Below are 8484 nucleotides of genomic sequence, written 5' to 3'. Positions count from 1 at the left end.
GCCACGTTGACTTTTCATTAGTCAACCTCAGTGGAACCTTGGTTCACACAGAGGCACACACAGGCAGCGCGATAGAGAGTGCCGCGCACACACAGGCAGCGCCAGAGAGACAGAGGCACACACAGGCAGCGCAAGAGAGAGCCGCACAATCCTTTAAAACTGAAGTTAAAACACAATGAAGGAAGCAGTCTTTAAAAACCAATAAGCCCTGTGCCTCTTTTTCATTAGCGTCTCACCTGCTTCAGGCCCTGCAACAGTCGAGACGCTCTCTCTGCAGCTGACCTTCTCTGTGCCTGACTCCACTACTGTCAGTCGCCTGATTAAAAATGGCCTTTTGAAGGGGAGCTACGGACCCACTATACCACAGGAACACATTGCCTTCGAGCCTGCTCTCGCTCACTGTAACATACTGGCTTGCACTCTCTCTCTCCTCACTCGCTCACACACTACACAGGGGAGAAATGCCCGAAGCAGAGAGACAGAGGGGGTGGGGGCTCACGTGCTGCTGAGAGAGAGAGCCTGCGCATGCACTGCACATGCCATGCAGCTGAGCAGGGAGCCTGGGTGTTTATGTCAGTGTTATTCAATGTTTTTACTATTACACTGTGCATTCTGTGGTGTAGTAATTAACTATATTTGTGCTTAAAAATCTTTAAAAAAATATATTTACATACAGTTCGTATGGTCTGGAATGGATTAATTGTATTTACATGCAATCCTATGGGGGAAATTGCTTCGGTTCACGACCAAATCGGTTTACGACCAGAGGTTTGGAACGAATTATGGTTGTGAACCGAGGTTCCACTGTATATTGAGTCTAGAAAACATGATCAGCAAGTCTTTGATAGGCTGCAACAAAATGATGAAAGAACGGGCACATTTTTTTCTCACAAGCTAGGTGGGTGTTAGTTAGTTAATTAGTTACTCGAAGGATTTCAAGATTTAATATGCACAAGCGGTAACACTGCAAAAGCAGCCCAAACCAGAAAAGACTGCTGGCAAAAAGTGGCTGACAAATTAAACGCGTGTGCATTGTACTTACTGAAAGCGGCGTTACGGATTTTGCAAATGTTCATTTTTTCCCTCTGCTTAAAAAACATTAAAAAAGCGGCGTGATTATGCAGCGTATACTACGCCACGGGTTGGTATGCAGCGTGTAATACAGTTTGTCACGGATAATTTGCCTTTTACTTTAACACGAAGACAATTTCCTGTTAAATTTGCCTTTGCGATGACAATTGATAAGGCACAGGGCCAAACTTTCAAAAAGATGTGCATGTATCTGCCAAAACCAGTTTTCAGTCATGGACAGTTGTATGTTCCTCTCTCCAGAGTTCCATCTTTTCATTCACTTACTGGTATGCCTGCAGGAACACGTGCAGCGAGCGAGAGAGAGCGAGCGACACACACACGCATACAGGCGCGGGAGAGAGAGAGCGCTGGACGCATAAGAATAATAATACTTCATTACATTGATATACTGGTGTTTTCAGTATTCAAAGCGCTATCCACACAAGGAGAAACCGGGAAACGAACCCAAAATCTTCCACAGTCTCCTTACTGCAAAACAGCAGCACTACCATTGCACTACAAGGCAGTTAAAGAATGCACCGGCCTCGATTTTGTTTTCACTTCTGTTTACAGCGATCGGATCGTAGCATGCATTGTTGTAATGTTACTTTTCTTGGTGGCTTATTACATTATGGATGTTTACATGTTAATTTTTTTCCCTGTGCTTAAAAGACATTAAAAAAGTGTTTCTCAACTGTGACTCCGGAACAACTCAGTACGCAAGCTATATTAAGCGTCAACAACGAAGACTCGCTACACCTTAATGAACAAGTGCTGAAACTTATCCCTACCGACGAAGTAACTTTCACCAGCGTGGCCTCCATCGTCACAGACGATCCCGCTTTCAGTCACGGACAATTGTATGTTGCTCTCTCCAGAGGTCCATCTTTTCATTCACTCACAGTGGTATCCACAAACCCACCCCATTTGGACAACTGTGTCGTTCAGCAAGTGTTCACCCATCAATACATAATTATGCGGCGTATGTTACGCCGCGGGTTGGCTAGTTGAATATTGTTTTAAGAGTTTAAACAAACGGTACTATCATTGACAGAACTTAACAAAATAATAATAATAATAACTGGCTGTTCTTTTCCCCATTATTGTCAAGAGTCTAATTTGAACTTTCTTGAACAGGAGATAATTCAATATTGCTTTAACACTTGACCTTTGTAGCTACTTGTTAAAATTTTCCATTATGTACTGTAAATATATATACAGAACTATGCAAAAAGATCATCTAAAGTGACCTAAGTGTATTCAAACTTTTGACTACTAACAATACTATACTTGGAAAAAAATAGTATATCCACTATTAACTGCGTTTGTCTTAGAAACTTATGCACTTTTTCCACTTTTCAGTGGAAAATCACTTTATATTGGCTCAATCTCTCTTCACTGTCTTTCTGAAATATATTTTGGTATCTAAAATACCTGGTTACTGACAGGTTTTGCTTCTGATTAACTAGTATATATGTGATATACAGGACAATTACAGGGCACGGCAATTATAAGTACTTAATCGCAGTTACTGATATTTGATTACAATCCGTTACATTTAGCTATGGTCAATTATACTCAACAACGGACAATTGCATATAATAATAGTTATTATATAAGATAATTGACATCTTAATTTATTGATTTACTATTGCAGAATTGAGTATTCCAAAGAGCCCTGTAACAATACAGTACACAAACGGACCTGTTTGTTGATTAATACTTTCTAAGATCATTTAGTATTGCACAGCACCTGAAAGTCAATTCAACTAGCATGTTTATTACACTTTGGTACAATTCATACCCTACCAGTAAAGTATGATGTTATCTAATATTAATAAAATTTGCAGCAAACTCACTGCCATATTGATTTACAAATCAAACTCTGTCTTGTTCTTCTTTCCTCAAAAAGCTTTCATAAAGATTTATTAAAAATCCACCATTCCTTTGAGCTCTGACAAAAACAATGATGGGCGTATCAAAGCTGACATCACAGGGCGTTCCGTGACTGATGTTAGGGGCGTACAGTGTTAAGAAGGGCGTTCCGTGTCTGACGTCATAGGTATTGCCGGCTGCAGCTAGACCCTTCTAAGTGTGGCAAAGGCAAGCAGTCCTTTTAAGGACAATGAGCCACCTGAAAAAGCCATGTAAAGAGCATAAGATTCATATGGCACTTGGCACTGGTGTTACAATATTATCTTAAATTAACAAGTTTTGTGAAGATTACTTCTGTCTAAAGTTTAAATAAAATGGAATGCTAAACATTGTGACAATTTGATTTTTTTAACAAATTAATGGAATTTTGTATTTTATACTGTATCCATATTTCAGTAATGATTAAAACTGTAACAATACAGCACTCTGCATTTTGTGAGAAACACCTTCCATAAATGCATAAAGTCCACTTTTTTTGTATAGTTAAATTATTAATTATATGTGGAAAATAATATTACCTGTATTGCTATATTGCAAGTGGAATACTTAGTATACTATGAGCTGTAAAATGTTTACTCTGGAAATATCTATCTATCTATCTATCTATCTATCTATCTATCTATCTATCTATCTATCTATCTATCTATCTACTGTATGCAAAAATGTATTGTTAGTAGTAGAACCTTTAATCTACAAGAAGTAAAAATTTCATTTTGTGGCATTACCGTTTTTAATGTTTGTCTGTATGTGTAGTATTATAGACATGGTCACTATACCATTTCTTTTAAACAGTCAATAGAACATTGTGCATTTTCTCCAAAATATATATACTTTACATTTGTTTAAATGTTTCTCATAGATTCTTACCAAAACTTCACAAGTCTTCTACTAACTTTAATTGAACACTCTCCAAGAATCAAGTGTGATTAAATGTTTTAATTTGTAACTTATTTGATTAGATTCTACACTTAAGAGTATTTAAGGATCACTTTTCTGTTATACATTAAAATAGCTTTACATTTTTCTTTCTTTTAGTGATACTAACTCATACTTAAATCCATTATAATTGTCACAAAATTGTAATTCTGCATCATTTGTACATCAAAAACCTAGAAGGCATGAAGAATCTAAATGCATTTTTTCCTTGTTATCATACTAGAATGAAACACATGCATGTAATTTTACCCTTGTAACTCTGAACCGAAGAAGAGGTTTAGAAAATGGATGAGGATATAGGTTTCATATTCAAAGATGAGGAAAAATTCATATCTCCCCTGCAATTTGTTATATTTTCTTGAATATGGGACAGGCTGATGTCATCTACCACGATTTGTAAATAAAGACAAATTTGAACTGCAAGTTCCTGACATGTATAAGGTTTAATTCAGAATTGCATACTGCACTTTTTTTTTGACTCATACTATCCATAATTTACTTGGGTCAAAACTGTTACCTTGCACACCTGTCTCACATATGTTTTTGGCTTCATAATAATGCCTAATTTTCTAACAGCACTATGAGAGATAGCCCTTGACAGGAAATCACTTAATCATTTAATGAATATGTTTATGATAACATTCACTATGCTCCTAGTACACTTCATCTTGCTGAACTGGATAAGCTTGCCTGCCATAACAAACTGAAAGAAAACTAATTTCATTTTATGAGGAACAGTCCAAAAATCTCTTCAATATTAATAATCTCAATTATTTACCATGCTTAACCTCTGCTAACATTTTGGATATCTTAATATCTTTGGGTGATTACTTCATATTAAATCTCCTTTCCTTAAATTCTAGGTGGAATATGAAGGGTACATCTTATCTGATTTCAAGAAGGTATGGTACTATATGCCTAATTGATGGGTAACTTACTCATTGCAATACAGCCTTAAAAATCAATGCAGTTAAAAATATAGATATATTAAGTCTTACCTCAGTTACTATAGCATCAGGATAAGTCTCAGCAAAAAATTGCTATTGCAGACATTGCCATGTGCTTTACTGGTAAGATGCTGTATGCTGGAGGTATAATGCTCCTTGCTTTGATCATTAGATACAACTCCCATTCTCATCCTGGTTAGTTCTAAGGAACTACTTATATTAATGAATGACAGGCCAATCAGAAGTAGAAATGTGGATGTAATTGGGATTGTATGCCCCCTAAAGAGCTGTCCTTTAGAAGCCATGTTAGTTTAGGCTTCTAACGTGATCCACACATGACCCACTTTGGCATTTATAAAGTTTCTGGGAGCTTGGGCACAAACAGCTTTCTGATACTTTCAAATGTCAGTTATAACAATCAATGTATTTGTGCGAAATAGTTGGTATCAAGTGGTAGTTTTTATACTAAGCAAAATAACTAGAGCAATCTGCTTATTTTCTCTATTGAGAATCTTCAGAACACAGTTACTTTAGTGTTTAGCTATGTGATATTTTGATGTTTTTACACCACTCCAGATCAGAAAGATAAACATGCCCATGTGGATCATGGTTGGACATGAGCACAAAGCCAGATGTCCACAATGTCTGGGAGCATAAGCCCCAGGGTTTGAGGTTTCCAACCATTTTCAGAGCCTGGTTAAGCTAGACTGTTGTTTTAATAAAGGAGGTGATTGGTAGGGATGAGGAGCCCCAGTAGATCACCTCAAAACCAGCCCCAGAAAGAGAGAAGTAGAGTTAATGGGAAATTCAAATCATGAAATGCAGATTTGCTTCAGAGACATAGAGTCCTATGCTGAATACTGACTTCAAGGTTCACAGGTAGGAGACCTGCCTGGAAGGGTGGATAGCCTCTTGGCTATAATGGGGGAGCTCGTCCAGTTGTTATTGTCCATGATGGAACAAATGATATACTGTAAACATGGGCAGGCTGTCAGTTCCACAATCCAAATTTAAAGAGTTGGGTGCCAAGTTGAAGGGCAGAACTGACCAGTTGGTCTTCTCTGGAGTTTTGCCTGTGCCACGCACCAGTGTAGGTAAGACTGAAGAAATTAAAAGGCTTAACACATGATTCAAGTCTCTGTGTATGATAGAAGGGCATAGGTTTATGGGACATAGGGATTCCTTCTGGAACAGATGGGACCTGATATGCCATGACAGGTTACATTTAAACAGAAGAGGCAACAATGTATTGGGGAAGCATATGAGAAGATGAATTCAGGGCTGTTTCAACTAGAGAATAAGGGTGATTGGCAGAGGTTTAGGACATGCCACATTTAGAAATTCACATAAAGGGTCGAACAGCAGTATAGTAATACCAAATGAAAGGAGTAACTTAATTTCTAGCCCAAAGTTAAAGTGCCATGATAGAACAAGTAATACATTAAAAAGTGCTTGCCTTAATGCTAGTATTAAAAAAAATTAAATTATATATGGGCACACATAACTTTGATATAATAGTAATAGCAGAAACCTGGCTAAATAATAGATATAGGCAGAAATACACCATAGATGGGTGCACATTTTTTGGGAAGCACAGGCAAAACTGAAAAAGATGTTGAGGCACAGCTTAGTGCAGATGATAAATTGACTAAACAGCATCAGGGATTGAGGCCCCGTATTTGAAATGTATTACAGTCCCCTTAATGCAGACAATTTTTTAAATTTACTCTTTTTAATAATACTAAAATGCTGTATTTTAAATATTAAAAAGCAAGTTTAGTGGGGGATTTAAATAGTGCCCGTATTTATCAAGCTTCTCATAGTTTAATAATTGTCCCAACTGGCTCAAACTTATTTGAGTGACACAATTTTGATCCTACCTTTAGGATTGAGAGTAAAAAGCATTTTATCATTTTCCTAATTTAGGAAACTACTCCTAATTTCAACAGATTTAGGTTTTTGTCCTTTAGTTGTTAGGAACTGCCAGAAGATGGCATTCAGACAGACATGAGCATGAACATTCCAGGAAAGGCTGAATGTTTTGGTAACGCTGGACAACAATGAACTCATACTCATTATGCCTTCTATCAGAACCTCTGCCATATTTTAAAAATATTACACTTTGATTCATCTATCTAGGGTTGCCATCATCCCAGCAAGCTTCGGGGCACCAGCTCATCGCAGGGTGAATACGAATACACACACACAATGGTAGCACCAATGTACCATCACTAAATCGCCTAACCTGCATGTTTTTGGAAGAAATCCAAAGCACGTCAAGGAAACCTACCAGGAAAATATGTAAACTCCAAGCATGGAACACCCGCAATATGACAATATGACCCCCTTACTGCAAGGCAGCAGCACTACTGACACACCACCGTGTCACCCACATATTTAATTATTAACAGTATAAATTATTTAAATAAAATTAAAAATAATTTATATGTAAAATGAAATATACATGCTTTAATGTATTTCATCATTAAAATGATATAAAGTATAAATCTTAGGATTCTAAATGTTCAGATTAAAGAAGAAATTTTGAGATTAAAGTTGAAATTTAGACTTTAATCACAACATAGACCTTTTTTTTCTTCTCTGTGTCCCTAAGATTTTTTTTCCCTCTGTGGCCCTAATAATCTTCAGCAGAGTTTTATACATGATCAGTGACTGGTTTTTTTTTAATCACAATATGTTAAAGCACCAATAGGTGGCTGTTTAGATTTAGGATTCTCCAATACATCAGGATAAACCTGAAGGAGTGAAGGTGATTGAACCACTACGCATCTAGTAACCATAATATAAAAAAATTCACAGAGTTTTGGCAGAGTGAGTATTTTAAAACAAAAATGGTTACATTTAATTTTATTAGGGTAAGCATTGAACAGATGTGGCAAAGCCTCAGTAAGCTTTTAAATGTGAAGACAAAGGGATGAGGGGCAGGTTTAAACATGATTTACATATAATGCAGGATACATTCATCCCAAAATTTACAAAAAGTAAGAAATTAAATAAATCTGGAATAAAATAGAAGTTACAAGGAAAACAAACAAAAAAGAAACCCAAAACGGGTGTATATGACGTATAATGCTAGTAATTCCAGCACTAACTATAGGGCATATGAGATATTAAAAAGGCAAAAAGACAATAGGAGAGAAATTTTGCAGAAAATGTCATCGATGACCCAAAGAGATTCTTTCGATATTTTAGAATTTAAAAAATAGTCAAGCAGCGGAAGAAGAGTATTAGGAATGGTAAAGGTGTGCTCTGTTATACATACAGTTAAAACAGCAAACTTTATTGAAGTTCCTATGTGTGAAGAAGTCAATAACCTCCCAAAAGTGACAGGGGCTACTAAGCATGTATTTAGTTATTTGGAAATTGTAGAGTAAAAATCACCTGGACCAGATAATGTTTATTTTTGAGTGCTCAAGGAAGAGTACATGTATAAAACATTGAAGCATACTTTTGAAAAATCTCTGCATGCTGGAAATTCCTAATGCCTGGAGGTTAGCAAGTATTATCTTGTTATATAAAATGGATGATCAGGCTGATCCAAGTGACTCTAGGTCAGTTAGCTTAACCTTCATCA

Source organism: Erpetoichthys calabaricus, chromosome 1 (genome assembly GCF_900747795.2).
Source record: "Erpetoichthys calabaricus chromosome 1, fErpCal1.3, whole genome shotgun sequence".
Lineage (NCBI taxonomy): Eukaryota > Metazoa > Chordata > Cladistia > Polypteriformes > Polypteridae > Erpetoichthys > Erpetoichthys calabaricus.
This window is presented reverse-complemented; position numbering follows the sequence as displayed.